Source organism: Macaca nemestrina, unplaced genomic scaffold, assembly GCF_043159975.1.
Source record: "Macaca nemestrina isolate mMacNem1 unplaced genomic scaffold, mMacNem.hap1 Scaffold_95, whole genome shotgun sequence".
Lineage (NCBI taxonomy): Eukaryota > Metazoa > Chordata > Mammalia > Primates > Cercopithecidae > Macaca > Macaca nemestrina.
Genome location: NW_027257886.1, coordinates 164,983 through 183,843, shown reverse-complemented (window position 1 = coordinate 183,843; position 18,861 = coordinate 164,983). Strand labels below are relative to the sequence as shown.

The 18,861-nt window shown below is 45.6% G+C and overlaps 1 pseudogene; it reads left to right on the top strand.

The window, feature by feature from the left end:
- Positions 1 to 678: 678 nt before the first annotated feature.
- Positions 679 to 11,440, top strand: LOC139361694 (zinc finger protein 669-like; annotated as a pseudogene).
- Positions 11,441 to 18,861: the final 7,421 nt, after the last annotated feature.

The following is an 18,861-nucleotide window of genomic DNA, read 5'->3' as shown; positions in this document are numbered from 1 at the left end:
GGGGAAGAGAATTTTTCTTTGCTATATTTGCTTGAAAGAATTAAAGGTGTAGGGCAAAAATTCTTGGAAATTATGTAGTTTACGATCCTCAAAAGTGAGAAAAATGAAGCCCAGAAGAGAAGGCCTTCCAGGAAAATTCCAGATCCAGAGGTAGACCCAGTACATTGTTTTTGTTTTTGTTTTGAGAGGAAGTCTCACTCTATGGCCCAGGCTGGAGTGCAGTGGAGCCATTTCACTCACTGCAACCTCCGCCTCCTGGGTTCAAGCTATTCTGCCTCAGCGTCCTGAGAAGCTGCGATTACAGGCGCCCACCACCACGCCCAACTAATTTTTGCATTTTTAGTAGAGACAGGGTTTCACCATGTTGGCCAGGTTGGTCTCGAACTCCTGACCTCAAGTGATCCGCCTGCCTAGACCTCCCAAAGTCCTCGGATTACAGGCGTGAGCCACCGCACCAGGCGGACCTGTTAAGTTTTAATCAAGTACTCTGAACTCTGCAACAAACACTAGGAAGTAATAGAAAAAAAATTAATCTAAAAACCCTCTGGAGAGTCAAAGAATTGCAGATTTAAAATAGCATGAATACTTGGATTCACGGTATTGAAAAAGGACCTCGCATTTACCCAGGCGCGCGGGTCCAAGCAGCCACCTATATAGGTGACAAAACACTCAGGAAGCTGTCATGCGGGGCCAGGAAAGAGCCCCCACCCAGAGTCACGGACTCCCTCGTCCGAAGGTCCGCGCAGCACCCTCTGTGAGTCTAGGGAAGCAGTCTCGCTGCGAGGGAGGGCGGGGAGGGCGGCGGAGTCTCCCACTCGCGGAGACCCGGACCCCGCCCCACGAGTGGGCCCTCGCAGGGCCCCCTCTGCCGCACGCGGGGACCAGCCACGCTGCGGGGGACCGGGCAGAAGCCAGCGCCTGGGTCCATGCAGTCCCCTCCGCGGCAGACGCGGGGAGCCGGGGAGCAGTAGGGACCGGCCCCCACCCGCAGGGCGACCGGGACCCCCCGCGGGCCGACGAGGTACCGCAGCAGGCGCTAAGCCCCCGGTGCCGCCCAAGGCCGAGACAAAGCCCTGGCGCAAGGACCCCGGATCCCAACGTCAGACCCTGCGGAGCCCAGCTCGGAGCCGCCACGCGCGGGGCAGAGACCCCCGCCCGGTCCGGAGGCCCCATCGCCCGTCGCGCCGTCTCACCTCAGGCAGCCGCCTCGCAGCGCTCGCTCCTCGCCGCCGCGCCTGGGCCGGCTGGAGTGCAGCTGAGCAGCCGACAGAGCCGCGGCAGCCTCAACAATGGAGCCCCGGGGCGGGGCCTCTGCCGCCGCTTCAGCCCGTGTTCCCCGCTCAGGATCCGGCTCAGATCAAAGAGCTGCAGCTGGCGCGGAGCCGCGGCCGGGAAACACACCGCGCAGGTGCACACGGCCCGGCCCGCCGCCCGCAGCCCCGCCCCCAGCGGAGCCGGGCGCCCAGGGCCCGCCCCCCGGCCAATGGGGAGCGAGCTGCGCGGAGAGGGCGGGGCCTGGGGGAACAAAGGCAGGTTGGGCGGGGCGGCGCTGGGACTGGGCGTCCGGGGTCCCGCGGGAGGACTGGACCCAAGAGCTGGCCGCATCCTGGCCTCCTAGAAGACCCAGCTCAACGTCCACCTGGAGTCTGCTCTACAGGACGCGCTCATCTCAAGCCCAGAACTCAGGCTTTTAGGGCAGAGAGCGAGAGACAGGCTTGCTTTACAAAAAGGGAAACTGAGGTCCAAGGAATAGGATTGCCTGCTGCCCGAAGTCACGTAGTCGCATTCACTCGTTCACCTTGTCATTCAGCAAACATTTGGAAGCACGTATGGTGGGCGTTAGGAGTGAAGTAGGGCCGGGCGCGGTGGCTGGCACTTGTAATCCCAGCACTTTGTGGGGCCGAGGCAGGTGGATTACTTGAGGCCAGGAGTTCGAAACCAGCCTGGCCAACAAGATGAAACCCCATCTCTGCTAAAAATACGAAAACTTAGCCGATCGTGGTGGCGCGTACCTGTGGTTCCAGCTACTGGGAAGGCTGAGGCAGGAGAATCATTTGAACCCGGGAGGTGGAGGTTGCAGTGAGCTGAGATGGTGCCACTGCATGCGCTCCAGCCTGGGCGACAGAATGAGACTCTGTCTCCAAAAAAAAAAAAAAAAAAAAAAAAAATTAATGGATGGGAAGTAGAAGCGAACTTAGGCCTTCCCTGAAGGAGCTCGGCCAAGGAGTACCTGAAATGTCTCTGCATCGCTTTAAGGACTGATAAAGGAACCAGGAGCGAGCACTAATCACTTCCCTTTCCAGCCTCAGAGCTTTCATGTGTTTGCTGTTCCCCGCCTGAAATGCCAAGTACCAATGGTGTTTATTTATTTATAGAAATGGGGTCTCCCTATGTTGCCCAGGCTGGTCTCAAACTCCTGGCCTCAAGCCATCCTCTCCTCTCAGCCTCCTAAAGTGTTGGGATTACAGGTATGAACCACTGTCCCCAGCCCTGATCGTCTTTCAAACGTCTTTCCTCATCTTATTTGAGCTTCCTGCTTCATGTCACCCCACACCCTTGGTTTCCCTGTACTTCCATAGCTGCTGCTCGGTGGGTCCCGGGGACCCACCCCCTTCTCCGCCCAACTTGTATATGTCTGGACTCAGGCCAAATGACCTTCCATTTGCAGTGGGCATTGCCACAGGTAATCTCATGACCTTCCGGGCTTCACAAACCATCCACATGCTCTGCTGCCTGCCAGAGACATCCATCCCAGTCAGATGCCCAGCCCTGACCTTTCCCAAAGCCCCCGCTGGACACAGGGAAGCATCTCAAATTTTCTGCGGGCCAAAACAGAGTGCTTTATTAGTGTCCTAACCTGCTCATCCACATTCTTGTGATTCTCTGTAAACAGCCCCTCCATCCACCCAGCTGCTCAGGTGAAAATCTCAAATCCTCCTCCAGTACTTCCTCCCCGAACCTCTCATGCAGCCCTCTGCCTTCCTAGGACGCTGAGCACCCCTCACTCCCAGCGCCAGCTGGTGTGCTGTCTGAGTGGCTCCCACCCACTTGGCATGAAGTGTGACTTCTCGCCCGGTGTGGTAGCTTACGCCTGTAGTCACAGCACTTTGGGAGGCTGAGGCGGGCAGATCGCTTGAGGCCAGGAGACTGGGACCAGCCGGGCCAATATGGTGAAACTAAAATACAACAATTAGTCAGGCATGGTAATGCGTGCGTATCATCCCAGCTACCCTACCCAGGAGGCTGAGGCAGGAAAATTGCTCGAACCTGGGAGGTAGAGGTTGCAGTGAGCCAAGGTCACACCACTGCACTCCAGGCTGGGCAACAGAGTGAGAATCTGTCGCAAATTAAAAAAAAAAAGAAAAAGAAGAAGAAAAAGAAAGAGAAAAAGTGTGACCTCTCTAAAGCAAGGCAGTGTCCCATTCTGATTCACTTCCATGTGTAAAACAGGACCTGCGCCCTGAAGGCACTCACTCAGGGAGGCTGCTGGGATGGGTGGATGCACAGTTCAGGTCTTCATGGTGGCTGGGGCTGACCCCATCCCCATCGCTCTTCCCACACACACCTGCACACTCATCACTCCCACGCTCGCACCCACCACTGAAAGCCTGGCCCCTAATCTGATTTGCCTAACAAGGTCCCCAGAGGAACAACACATGCTTCCCTACCTCTCCCCTGCTAGGGCCCCACTGTGTTCTGGGATGTACTCAGGGATCAGGAGAACAAAACCTCAGGGAGTGAAAGGACATTCCAGGGTGCAGGCCTCTGCATCCCCCTCCATGCCCTCACCCCTGCCTGACACACCCTCACCCCTGTACCTGGCCAGCTCCTACCAACCCTTAAAGTCTCACCAAGTTCAGTGGTGACAGCCACACCCTAAAGTGACTGACCCCCCAATGACCTATGCCGTTGCATAGTCTTCCTGACCTTGGGTACGAGCAAAACCGGTGACTGGCTTTTAACCCATAGAGCCTGGCAAAAGCAATGGGATGTCACTGTCACAGTGCATCACCTTCGCACACTAGAGAGAAAGGTTCCGCCTGCAGGCGCTACAGGAGGGAGATGCTGTGCTGAGAAAGGACCTTTGGTGGGGCCCCATAGGCAAGGAAGCAAAAAGCTGGGACATTGCCAAGCGGGTCCGAGGAAATGAATTCTGTCAATAACCTCGGCGGACCTGGAAATGGATTCTGCCCTGGTGGAGCCTCAGATGAGGATGCAGCCCAGCTGCTTAGCGTGAGATCCCAAGCACAGGTCCCGCTAAAATGTGCTCAACTCCTAGCTTGCCAAAATTGGCTTAAAGGTGTGTGTTGTTTTAAGCTTCTAAGTTTTTAGTTATTTCCTATGAAAGTGTTAAAATATGAGAGAATAACTTAAGTCCCCTCCCCATCACACACATTCTTCTTTCTGGCATTCATCACAATTATACTTACTGATTTAAAATCTCCCTCTTGACTGGGTGCAGTGGCTCAGGAGTTCCAGACCAGCCTGGACAACATGGTGAATCCCCATCTCTACTAAAAATACAAAAATTAGCTAGATGTGGTCGTACAATCCTGTAATCCCAGCTACTCGGAAGGCTGAGGCAGGAGAATTGCTTGAATCCAGGAGGCAGAGGTTACAGTGAGCCGAGATTACACCATTGCCCTCCAGACTGAGTGACAAGAACAAAATTCTGCCTCAAAAACAAAAACAAACAAACAAAAAAACTGTCTCTTGCCACTAGCATGAAGGTCCCATGAGAAGAAAAATGGAAACTCTTGCTCATAACAGTGCCCCAAATGCCCAGCACGGTGTAGCTCTAGGGCAGTTAGTCGATGGTGGACGCTGCTGGTTGGAGGGCCCAGCTGGCCCTCCCAACTGCCTTCTCCCTGGTCACATTCCATTATAGAGAACAGAATAGTTTCTTACCTTTCCAGAGTCCCTCTTAGTGGGGATTGGCCAAGTGACATTGTCCTGCCCCGGGAGACATAAGTGGAAGTTGGCTGAAAGGTTTCTAGCCTTGGTGTGCTGGGACGATTTGAACGAGGACATGACAGCTGACCATCCATGGTTCGGGAATTCTGCAAGTTGCTTGTTCAACACATTCAGTACTTCAAAATATTAAATAATATAAAGTCGCAAATTAAAAAATGCATTAGACTAGATGCAGTGGCCCACGTCTAACACATTGGAAGCCTGATGCAGGGAGATCACTTGAGCCCAGGAATTCAAGACCAGCTTAGGCAAAAAAGGAAGACCCTGTCTCTACAAAAAATTTTAAAATTAGCTAGGCATGGTGGTGTGTGGATGCAATCCTAGCCACTCAGGAGGCTGAGGTGGGAGGATCGCTTGAGCCATCTGTTCAAGGCTCCAATGAGCTATGATAGTGCCACTACACTCCAGCCTGGGTGACAGAGCCAGACCCTGTCTCAGAAATAAATATATTTCATATATTAATAAATTTATAATAAATGGATGTATATACACATTTATGTATTATAATTATAAATTTAGATATAAATATATATTTATTGTTTTATTTATTTATTTATTTTGAGATGGAGTTTAGCCCTTGTCACCCTGGCTGGAGTGCAATGACACAATCTGGGCTCACCGCAACCTCCACCTCCTGGGTTCAAGTGATTTTCCTGCTTCATTCTCCTGAGTAGCTGGGATTACAGGCACGCACCACCACGCCTGGCTAATTTTTGTATCTTTAGTAGAGATGGGATTTCTCCATGTTGGTCAGTCTAGTCTCGAACTCCTGACCTCAGGTGATCTGCCCACCTCAGCCTCCCAAATTGCTGGGATTACAGGTGTAAGCCACTGTGCACAGCCTATATGATATATTTATATATTATAATTATGTATATTAATTTTATATAATTATATACAAATATAAATGTGAAAACTTTCCTTGCCTTCTCTTGTTTCTACCTACAGTCAGTCCCATGACTTCAAATACTATCTACATGTAATAATTTTAAATGTATATTTTATATATATTTATATTTTTGTTGTTGTTGTTGTTGTTGAGACGGAGTCTCACCCTGTCGCCAGGCTGGAGTGCAATGGCACAGTCTCAGCTCACTGCAACCTCTGACTCCCAGGTTCAAGCGATTCTCCTGCTTCAGCCTCCCAAGTAGCTGGGCTTATAAGCGCCCACCACCACGTCCAGCTAATTTTTGTATTTTTAGTAGAGACATGGTTTTGCCATGTTGGTTAGGTTGTTTCGAACTCCTGATCTTAACTGATCGCCCACCTCAACGACCTAAAGCGCTGGGAATACAGGCGTGAGCCACCATGGCCAAAATATTTTTCTGTTTTCAAACATTTTACACGAAAGGAAAGCAGAGAATAAATCCTCTGACACTCTACTGTAAAAAAAATCTTTGTGCCTCTCTTCATCTTTCCTAAGTGTACATATTACCCAAATGTCTTTAGGTTGAGGTCCCCCCGTGAAAACTTTACAGGGTGTTGTGTCCTCAGCCACCCGTCTGTCTTTTCCTAGTCCTGGCATTTTAGAACTGTCTGGGGATGACCCAGGATACGCATTGTGGCCATGTCTATTGGAGGGTCTAGTGAGTATCAGCCCCGGGATCATCTCATCCCCAAGGACAGCCTGAGGTAGGGGGTAGAGTCTCTCAGGAGAGCAGCTGGATGCTCTTGGCCTTAGAGGAATCTCCTGGTATAGTTTCATCTAAAATGGTGACCCCTTAGGGTTATTAAAATTTTAGGACATTAAAATGAATGGACAATACAACGTAATGTCATTAAAGCTAGGTCATTAAAACTGTTCCTCCAGCCGGAGCTTTTATTCCTCGGAGACACATTGACGATCTGCAAACGGGATGCTGATAGTGAGAGGAAAAGGCAGAAATGATTTCTGCTGTCTCGATTGTCTCAGACTTTCGAAGAGAGAAAAATTATCCCAAAGGACAAGGAAAACCCACCCCAGAGAGGATGTGCAAGAACCTGAATATGAAGATGCTTTTAAGGCACACAGGAGGACAAAGAGCAGTGCCAGTGCCTCCTAGGTGGTGACTGAGTGCTTTACTGAACAGGATGGGTGTCCCGAGGGATAGAATGGAATGCCGTGACACTTAGAAAGGTCTGTGTTGGGGTCAGCACTGCCTCTCCCTGAGTTTGTTATCTTGAAAAGGCTTGTCCGCTTATTTGAGTTTCAGTTTTTCATTGACTGTAAGATACATTTTGTCAGTACAGCTTGAAAGATAAAAATACTATTTCCAAAGAGGCAAGCTAAAATGATGCATTTTATTTGCTAAAAATTCATATTTATTTCTTCCTCAGAGTGAGTGTAGTAGGTTTTAAAAGTCTGTTCTTTTTAAGGGTAATTTCAAATGGAATTGTAGGACTTAGCTTTGTCAATGCTACTGGTGAAATAAAAGTGTGATAGATAAATTGATGATTTACAAAGATTCACCAAAATGTCAGTTCCCCTCTTGTAGCATGGTGAAGAATTTATGACAGTGGGCACATCTGCATCCTCTTATCTGTATATCTGGGTTTTTGTTTGTTTGTTTGTTTGTTTGTTTTTGTTTGTTTGTTTGTTTGGAGACACTGTCTTGCTCTGAGCCCGGCTGGAGTGCAGTGGCGCCATCTCTGCTTACTGCAACCTCTGCCTCCCAGGTTCAAGTGATTCTCCTGTGTCAGCCTCAGAGTTACTGGGATTATAGGCCCACCACCACACCCAGCTAATTTTTGTATTTTTAGTAAACACGGGGTTTTAGGCCTGGCACCGTGGCTCATTCCTGTAATCCCAGCACTTTGGGAGGCCAAGGTGGGTGGATCACAAGGTCAGGAGTTCCAGAGCTGCCTGGCCAACACGGCGAAAAACTGTCTCTACCACAAATACAAAAAAATTAGCTGAGCCTGGTGGCAGGCACCTGTAATCCCAGCTACTCGGGAGGCTGAGGCAAGAGAATTGCTTGAACCAGGGAGGTGAAGTTTGCAGTGAGCCAAGATCTTGCCACTGCACCCCAGCCCAAACGACAATGGAAGACTTCATCTCAAAAAACAAACAACAGCAAAAAGGCGGGGTTTGCCATGTTGGCCAGGCTGGTCTCATCCTCCGGACCTCAGGTGATCACCCGTCTCAGCCTCCCAAGGTGCTGGGATTACAGGCCTGAGCCACCACGCCTGGCCCACTCTATTTTCTTTTTAGTCCCTAAATTTTAACATGTTTGAGTTTGTCTGTTCCTTTATCACTGTTTTCTTACACAAAAGAAATTCTGCCTAATCCTTCGTAAAAAAAAAATCTTCCTGTGACTTCTGAAAGTGTTCTGGTTTTGTCTTTCATATTTGAATATACAATAAGTTGATTACGGTTCATGGAATAGAGAAGAATGCAATGCATTTTCCCAAGTAGATGCCAGCCTGGTTTGCCTCATATTTTAAAGTGCATGTGATTTCTTTTTCTATTCTACAGTGCCTAGTCTATCATTCATCAACTTTCCATATAAATGCTGGGTCATTAAGACTTTTCTTCCCCTTGGTCTGCTTGCTCATCTCTCTGCTAATACTGTGCTGTCCTGAGTATTTTCGTTTGAAAATCTTAGAAGTATGTTAGACAAGCTATCACTCTTTTTTTAAGTGACAAAAAAGCATTAGATATTTGTCATTTTTACTACGTATGAAAAAGTAGTTTTTCTTGCCTAAAACAACCTGATTTGGGAATTTATGTGATTTCATAGGAATAGCATCTGGAAGTGGTGACATTAATGTCATTTTAAAAACCATGTGTCATATTTCCTCTTATTCCTTTCTGCCTTGACATTGTGCAATAGAAATTTTAAAAATTGTTGTATTAATGTTGTTAAATATCAATTATTGGTTTTATTTGCTACTCAATTAAATTTAATAAGCCTACTCTGTCTTGGTGTAATCACATGGAATGGGCTCAACTTCCCAGTTAACAAGTGACAGCACATGTAAAATATTGTCTACCAGGGAAACTCATTGAACACTTAGTGTTCAGACTGTGTTTTGGTGTCTGGTTCCCTAAGCACCACTGCAGTGACACAAAATAATAGACCTTCAGCAGAAAAAGTTTTGGCAAATATATTGCATAAGCCATTTAGATGCAGTGGGTCATTCTTATTACTTGGGTTGGTGGAATCCCTTTCAAAATGTAAGTTACTAATACAAAGATGGAACTTTGCGAGCAGGTGTTTTTAAGAATCAGTAGTCTCAGGACTGATAATATTAACTCCCTTATGCACATCAGGTAGGACTTTATTATGACAGATACTAGAAATGTACAAAGTGAAGTTAAAAGGTAACTCCTAGCAGCACATCTTACTCCCTGGATTCTCTAATGAGATGGGTGTTTCTACTTTGCTGTTACCTTTTTGAATAGTTCAATTCCAGCATTAATACTGCTGTGTGGGAGGGAGTATGTGTGAACAGAGTAAGAGTTGTGACAATCACGTCATAGAAGAAATGCTTGAAAATTTTAGAATCATGTAAAGAGCTTATGGATTGAGTATAAATTCCCAGTGCTGTCAGTCTCACCCGTCCTTCTATCCACATGTGTGGAATGTTCTAGGACTCCATGGCTTTTGAGGATGTGGCTGTAAACTTTACCCAGGAGGAATGGGCTTTCTTAAATTCTTCTCAGAAGAATCTCTAGAGAGAAGTGATGCAGGAAACCTGCAGGAACCTGGCTTCTGTAGGTAAGAATGACAACACATTTCACTTAATTACAGAAGTATTTCCCTATCATCAGTGCTATTTGTGATTTGGAATGTGGCAAGGGAATGATTTGGTGAAGAAATCAGGCATGGGCACTGTGTACAATGAACATAAATCTAGTAACGTTTCTATAGTTTTTAATAATTCATGATAATTTTGTGGGTCTGCATTTTAGGAAACTAATGGAAAGACCAGAATATTGAAGATCACTTTGAAAAACCTGGGAAAGATATAAGATAACTTGCACTGAGAAGAGGAAATAAAGTCCTTTGAAGGAATCTTAGCAAGTCATATGAACTTAAAAACAAGTAATCAAAACAAATAAGAGTCACTTGAAATTTATTTTGTTTTAGAAAAATTTCACCCAAATGTAACGTACTTCAGTGTAGCAGTCAGTGTTTGGAAAACAGTTTACTTGAAAATAGCACTACAAAATTGTGTATATGAATGTTACTAATTTGGTCATAGTCATGTAGGTGGTAGCTGTGTTTTCAGTGGTAACCCATTTACTTTCAAATAATTCAATCATGGCCAAAAAAATAATAATAATGCATTTTCCTTGGTATTGGTAGCAGTGTAAGTCCAAGACCTATTAATAAGTAGAAAGTTATTAAACCAACCAATAATAATGTGCTTGTCATTTTTTTTTTACAGAAATCATGTGTTACAGAGACCGTGTGAAAGCAAAAAAGGTAGACAGTATGGACAAGTTGTCAGCCAAATTCCAAATCTTGATCTGAATGAGAACGTTTCTACTGGATTAAAACAACGTGAATGCAGTGTTTGTGGAAAAGTCTTTATATATCATTCCCTCCTTAATAGGCACATCCTAGCTCACTTAGGATACAAACCATATGGAGAGAAGCAATATAAATGTGAACAATGTGGGAAATTCTTCGTTTCTGTTCCAGGTGTTAGAAGACACATGATAATGCACAGTGGAAATCCAGTTATAAATGTACGATATGTGTGAAAGCGTTTTATTTTCTCAATTCATTTGAAAGACATCAGAGAACTCACACAGGAGACAAACCCTGTAAATGTAAAGAATGTGGTGAAGCGTTCACTGTTTCCGGTTGTTGTGTAATACATGAACGAACTCACACTGGAGAGAAATCCTAGGAATGTAAGGAATGTGGGAAAACATTCAGATTTTCTTGTTATTTTAAGACGTGTGAAAGGACTCACACTGGAGAAAGACCCTATAAATGCACCAAATGTGATAAAGCCTTTGGCTGTTCCACTTCCCTTCGTTGTCATGGAAGCTTTCATACTGGAGAGAAACCCTATGAATGTAAACATTTTGGCAAAGTCTTTAGTCCTTTGAGTTCCCTTTGTAACCATACTGGAGAGAAACCCTATGAATGTAAACAATGTGACCAAGCCTTCAGTCGTCTCAGTTCCCTTCACCTCCACGAAAGAATTCATACTGGAGAAAAACCCTATGAATGTAAGAGATGCGGTAAAGGCTACACTCGTTCCAGTCACCTTACTCACCATGAAAGAAGTCATGATATAGAGGCAGGGTGTAGTGACTCAGGCTATAATCCCAGCACTTTGGGAGGCAAAAGTGTGTGTATTGCTTGAGCCCAGGAGTTCATAACTAGCCCGGATTAAAACAATGTGAAACAACCTGGGCAACATGGTGAAACCCTGTCTCTAGAAAAATAAAATAATGCCGGGCACGTTGGCTCACGCCAGCTACTCGGGAGGCTGAGGCAGGAGAAGGGTGTGAACCTGGGAGGCGGAGCTTGCAGTGAGCTGAGATAGCCCCACTGCATGCCAGCCTGGGCGACAGAGCGAGACTCCATCTCAAAAAAAAAAAAAAAAAAAAAAAAAGAAAATAATTAGCTGGGCATGGTGGCACATTTCAGTTGTCTTAGTTCTTTTTCAAGGACATAAAAAGCCACGGGGGGTTGGGGGAAAGCCCTGTGCATGCGGATCACAAAGTTAGGAGATCGAGACCATCCTGGCCAACATGGTGAAACTTCGTCTCTACTAAAAATACAAAAATTAGCTGGGTGTGGTAGCATATGGTTGTAATCCTAGCTACTCAGGAGACTGAGGCAGGAGAATCGCTTGAACCCAGGACGTGGAAGTTGCAGTGAGCCGAGATTGTGCCACTACACTCCAGCCTGGTGACAGAGTGAGACTCCATCTCAAAATTAAAGAAAATAAACAAACAAATAAATAAAGCCCCTTGAATGTAAGAAATGTGGTAAAACATTTACTCTTTCCCATTCCCTCATAAACATGAAAAGGCTCACACTGCATAGAAACCATAAGAATGTTAGGAAATGTGGTCAAGCCTTCAGATTTTCCTGTTTTTGAAGATTTGGGAGGACTGAGAGTGGAGAAAAGCCTTTTGAATCTAAATTTGTAGTAAGGCCTTCAGTTGTGTTAGTTCCATTTGAAGACATCAGCTCATTCCTGAGAAAAACCCTATGAATGTCCAGAATGTGGGAATGTTTCATTTCTCTCATACCCACTCAAGGACATATGAAAATGCACACTGTAGCTCCCTGGACCTTGTAAATACAAGAACGTACACAGGATTAAAACTCTAATAGTTTAGAAACTGCAAGAATATTTTCAGTTTTAACATTTATTTGAAAAGTCATGTTAAAATTCCCACAGGAAAGAAGTTCTGTAAGTGAAGCTTTTCTAATTTGAAAAGCCTGATGCAAATTAATTATGGTGCAGTGCTTGAAAAAAATGTATGAAATGTTACACAAGTTACAAGTATATTGTTTTTATCAGTGGCTCATTCTTAAAGAGTCTTGAGTATGCATTTCACCTTGTTTTGCAGGGAAACCTTGAGGTGAGAGTTCTGTAAATGCTCTTTAAGCAGTAGTACTTGAGTTTCATAGATAATGATACTAAGTTTGTTGGTAGAATTTTTGTCTATTCATTTGATAATGTGCTGGATTCATGGTTGAATTTTAATGTTTTTCTAAAATGTAGGTAAGTTTAATTTTTTTCATTTCATTTTTTTTTTTTTTTTTTGAGATGGAATCTCACTCTGTTGCCCAGGCTGGAGTGCAGTGGTGCAATCTCGGCTCACTGCAACCTCCGCCTCCTGAGTTTAAGTGATTCTCCTGCCTGAGCCTCCCGTGTAGCTGGGACTACAGGTGCCCACCACTACGTCCAGCTAATTCTTTGTATTTTTAGTAGAGACAGGTTTCGCCATGTTGGCTAGGCTGGTCTTGAACTCCTGGCCTCATGATTTGCCCACCTCAGCCTCCCAACGTGCTGGGATTACAGACATGAGCCACTACACGCGGTCAGTAAGTTTCATTTGTATGTATTGTCCTGTGATTAACTGACCAGTGAATAATGATTGTGAATTGTTGGGATTGTCTTATTAGCCTCATTTGGCAAATTTTGATTATCCCTTGTTCATTATACACATTCCACCTTTCTTTATTAAAGGAAAAACTACTCTTGATATAAAGATGTTTATTTTTTGCTAATAATGAGTTGGTATTAATTCCTAAGTACATAAATTTTACCATAGAGTATCATCTCGTGAGTTCCTTGCATTTGTTGCCTTTATTCTTTATTATTTCTGTCTATTATTTGGATCATTCACTTTGAATGAAAGAGAGAGGACTGTGAAAGGACAATATGTTGTAACTAATCTGAGGGAGGAAGCATTCAATCTCTCAGTCACGTATGATAGCGTTGGGCTTTTCATCGATGCCTTTCTTATTGTAGTAGATAGTATTGCACCATTATGATATGATAGTTTATATATTGTATTTTAGAGTATTACAGTCTTACCAGTCAGTGTCACATGATTCAGTTCCCTACCAGCCAATAGACAAACCAATCACATACTCCTGTAGGAATAAAGGAACATCCTGGGCCGGGTGCAGTGGATCACGCCTGTAATCCCAGCACTTAGGGTGGCCGAGGCCGGTGAATCATGAGGTCGGGAGATCGAGACCATCCTGGCTAACACGGTGAAACCCCATCTCTACTAAAAATACAAAAAATTAGCCACGTGTGGTGGTGGGTGCCAGTAGTCCCAGCTTCTAGAGAGGCTGAGGCAGGAGAATGGTGTGAACCCGGGAGATGGAGCCTGCAGTGAGCCAAAATCACACCACTGCACTCCAGGAAGGGTGACAGAGCGAGATTCTGTCTCAAAAAAAAAAAAAAAAAAAAAAAAAGGAACATCCTCACCTTTTTAATGCTATACCACTCTCTGCTCCTAAATTAATCCCTGTTTGGGCCTGTGGGAGCTTACACCATCCTCCTATATGTAATTAATAACTGATGTCTGGCTTATCTGTTTAGTAATAGATGTTATGTGTTTCACGGTGCCAGTAAACGTAGGGTGCTCATTCCTTCCTCACCAGTGAGGTGCATGAGACGCTATTGAAACAATTGGCAACACAAATGGAATGGACCAACCCTCATGAAGGACACCTGCTCAACTTGACCTACCTGCTGTCGGCTGACCGTTCCGTAACACATTAGCAGCCGCCTGAGTCAGAACCGTGAGCTGACGATGGGCCTTCCCTTTGGTCTACACAACGTTTTGTGGTCTTCAGGTGTTGTCATCTTCTCCCACACTAAACTGCTCTCATCTCCTAGACATGAATATTTACTTGCACTCCCGCATGACATTTGGCCTGTGCTTAGCAGGCAGTTTTGAGGCCCTGGCTTATTAATGCACAAAAGGGCAGCACATAAGCCGACACTTAAGTCCTAATTAGCAAGGATCAGGCTGTATCTCTGTAGTCCCTGCATCTACTCTGGTCACCATCTCTGTATGCTCAGGGCAGCCATGTGAACATTATTAATTATTGTACACTCCAAGACAATAGTTATTATGTAGGCAGAAGTAGTGGCCTTGTCTGTTTCTTGTGCTGCTGCTCCCCTTGCTGCTGTCCCATACACCCTCCTGATGAGGTGTACATCTGTGATGCCTCATGGTTCAGTGACGGATGAGTAAAGAAAATGGGAAGAAAGAGTTTGATATTAGCCACTATCAAAGCAGATGAAGAAGAGTCTCAGCTGCTCTCATTGAAAGACTCCTAGCGAGTGTGTGGGCTTCTCTTATCACTGCTGCTTATCAGCATGTCAAAAGTCGAATCTTCGGACTGCAAGTCTTGCCGGCCTTAGACATAATGCCCTTACTGCATGTGGAGCTAACCCCAGGAAGATGGAGTGACAGTCTCTGGAGGATTAGGTGGTCTCCTCCAATGTGGCTTGATGGGCTCCTGAACTCTTTCCTGTAACCATGCAGAGAGTCTACACTGCCAGCGATCCTGTGCCTCAACTCTGTAGATGTAGAAACTCAAAATATTCAAAATATTCTGAAACAGTTTCCATTGAAAGGAAAGAGAAAGGCAGTTAGGTGCCATGCTCCGTTCAAGAGAACTAGTAGATGGCTCACAAGAACACTCTGTCGCTACTGTCTGTGCTTCTGTCACAACAAATATCCTGATCCTTCAATTTTAAGGGTGCAGGGCCATTTTCCTCCCTTTCTTACTGGTAGTTCTCAAGATAACTGTATGATATGCTGGGAAGGCAATATCCTGATAATCAGGTGACATTGGTCAGAACAGCCCAGGCTCTGTTATAATCCCTGCTCGAAACAGAATGGCCTTTAACGCTTGTGTCTAGCAAACCACATCGTGGGCTGCTTTCTGGGGTCCCTCAGTTGTAGTGCAAGTGTAGTGTTTACATCAAAACTCCATCCATCTGCTCTGGGTAGCCTTCCTGATCTTGGGGTAGCGGTTCATATTGAATCCTAGACTTCTGTTGTCTTTTGTTTGCTATTTGTAAGTAATAAATTCACTTCATGGAATTTATGTATGAATGTGTTTGGTCTCATTGTACTCAGAAAAGTTGGTAGCCATTGCACAGTGAACCCTCTTCATAATTGGTGAAAACACCTATGCCCCCCTTGTACCACAGCAAGGAGGTTCATTCAGCCAAACATCAACTTCATGTGTGTAAAACCCTGTAGCACAATTATTACCATGTGGGAGGCCTTTAACAATGGTGATGCTGATTTGAAGAACTCTGAAGGAAGAAATTTACACAAATGGGTTGGGTACACGGGAGTCCCTCCTAACTTACAGCAACCCTTACTCCCCTCTGCCTAAAAAGAGTGGAGAGGCCAGGCACGGTGGCTCAGGCCTGTAATCCGAGCACTCTGGGAGGCTGAGGTGGGCAGATCACAAGGTCAGGGGTTCAAGACCAGCCTGACCAACATGGGGAAGCCACATCTCTACTAAAACTACAAAAATTAGCCGGGAATGGTAGTGGGCACCTGTAATCCCAGCCACTTGGGAGGCTGATGCAGGAGAATTGCTTGAACCTGGGAGGCGAATGTTGAAGTGAGTCAAGACCACGCCACTGCACTCCAGCCTGGGTGACAGGGCAAGACTCCGTCTCAGGGGGAAAAAAAAAGTGGATAAGAACTGAAACAGGTTTAAAATTTCACCTAATTGGAAATGCAAAGTTTACAAAAATAATATTTAAAATAAAATGCTAAATGAGGGCTCATTGAATTTTATGCCTTCACAAAGTAGGTTGTGAGTTACCTTCCACATCTGTTGAAAGCCACCAAAGTTCGGCAGCCTCCGTGTCTGAAATTCACATGTGGCTCAAATAAGAATTGTATCTAGGGATACCCCAAAGTTTAAATATGGTATCCCCTGCGATATTATGAGGAATTACTGTACATAAAACAAGTTGTCTTCCTTTAAATCTGAAAATAATATTATCTTGCCTACATTCTCCAAAACGCATCGCTCTGCAGTATCCTATAGTGGACATAGGTTTCCAGACCAATGAGCACTAAAAGTAAGTGTGTGCGACTCACCTATGTTCTTATCAAAATGGAAATCCCTGAATCCCACCAGTTAGAACAACATGACAGAATGTCACATCTTTGGAATATACAGGTTTTCTCTAAGGTTATTAGGTATTGATTTCATTTTTAAAATAGATATCATTGTATTTAGATTACCTATTTCTCCTATGTTTTCGTATTAATAGATTGTGTCTTTTAATTCATCCAGTTGGTCTAAGTTACCAAGTTTATGGGTTATGGAGATTGTAATATTCTTTATTATTTTATCGTCCATGGGCTCTCTAATATAAAGGCCTCTTTTAATTCTTCTATTATTAGGTTGGTGCCAAAGTAATTGTGGTTTTGGACTGTGAATTTTAAATTTTTATAATTAGACTGCAACACATCTTTATTAATCAAAATAGAACCCATTACAATGGACTGGGCACAGTGGCTCACACTTGTAATCTCAGCACTTTGGGAGGCTGAGGTGGGTGAATCAGGAGGTCAGGAGTTTGAGACCAGCCTGACCTACATGGTGAGATCCCATCTCTACTAAAAATACAAAAAGTAGCCAAGTGTGGTATCATGTGCCTGTAATCCCAGCTACTCAAGAGGCTGAGGCAGGAGAATCTCTTGAACCCAGGAGGCAGAGGTTGCAGTGAGTCGAGATTGTACCTTTGCACTCTGGCCTGGGCGACAGAGTGAGACTCAGTCTTAAAAAACAAAAGGAAACCATTACATTGAACACATTTTTGCCAATGAGAAATAAACCTGTTTATTCCATGCTTTCAGGGTTCGATGAATTCTTGGAAAGCATTTTCTGCATTCTGCTGGTTGTGTAAGTGTTTTCTCTTCAAAAAGTTGTGAAGATGCTTAAGTGGTAGTTGGTTGGTGAGAGGTCAGATGAATATGGCAGATGAGACAAAACTTCATAGCCCAGTTTATTCAACTTTTAAAGCCCTGGTTGTAGGACATGTAGTCATGCATTGTGGAGAACTGGGCCCTTCATGATGACCAGTGCCGGTTCCCGGTACTGCAGTTTTCCATGCATCTCATCGATTAACTTGGCATACTTCTCAGATGTAATGATTTCACCAGGATTCAAAAACTGTCGTGGATCAGACGACCAGCAGCTTAGCACCAAACAGTGATCGTGACCTTTTTTTGGTACAAGTTTGACTTTGGGAAGTGGTTTGGAGCTTCTTCTCTGTCCAACCAGTGAGCTGGCTATTGTATGAAATCCACTTTTTGTGGCATGTCACAATCTGATCAAGAAATGGTTCAATGTTGTTTCATAGAATAAGAGAAGATGACACTTCAAAAGGATGCTTTTTAAAATATTTGGTCAGCTCATGAGGCACCCACTTATCAAGATTTTTCAGCTTTCCAATTGGCTTCAAATGCTGGTTGACCATAGAATGGTCGACATTCAGTTCTTCACCAACTTCTCGTGTATCTGTAAGAGGATCGAATTCAGTGGTTGCTCTCAGTTGGTCGTTATCAACTTCTGGCCCAGAGCCTGGGGCTGAGGCTGCCATGACCACCCTGTTCTCTACCTTCTGTTGCACTTGGGCCCAGAGCCTGGGGCTGAGGCTACCATGACCACCCTGTTCTCTTCCTTCTGGGGTCCCCAGGAAGCTCCCAGGACTGAACGATCACCACAAAATACAGTGGCCAGGATGGGAGGGCTGGAGCTCAACTACCCCCCACAACTGCCACCACGACCAAGACCCCATGGAGGTTGGCCCTGAGCTGTGGGTCCCTGTGGGATGCAGGCTCCCACGGAAACTTCAGGGGATGAGCATGGGTCCTCCTGGCTGACAGAGCCTAGTGGGCACTGGGTATGTGGGGCCTGTGTAGGTAGGTTGGACAGCACTGGGCCTAGCCAGGGAGCCGGGCACTGGTGTGGCCAAAGTGGGCAAAAATATGTTGCCAGAACCAAAACTACAGTGCAACCAGCCCAGCTGGTAGGGAGAAGGAGGTCTACCTAGCAGGACCATCCACCCCTGTCCTGGCCCCAAGTCCAGACTGCCTGCCTGTACTGGACATTGCCTGGTCCAGGAGGCCTGGGCATGATGGTCAGGTCGTGAGTCCCTGGGTTCCAGGCCTTGGTGGTCCCTTGGGAGCTAAGCATCCTCTAGGCAGAAGGAGGGCCCGCGGTCCACTGTTTGCATTGGCCCCTGGGGGTATGACCCCACCCCAGCTTCTCAGTGCACACGGGGACGTGGCCAGGGCTCCTCACCTGCTCTGTGGCTCCAGCTCTGAACAGCTCACTGGGTGACTCTGACAGCTTCCTTCCCAAAGCTTGGGTCCTCATCTGTGGGAATGGGGTGTCCAAGGCCCCCTGCAGGCAG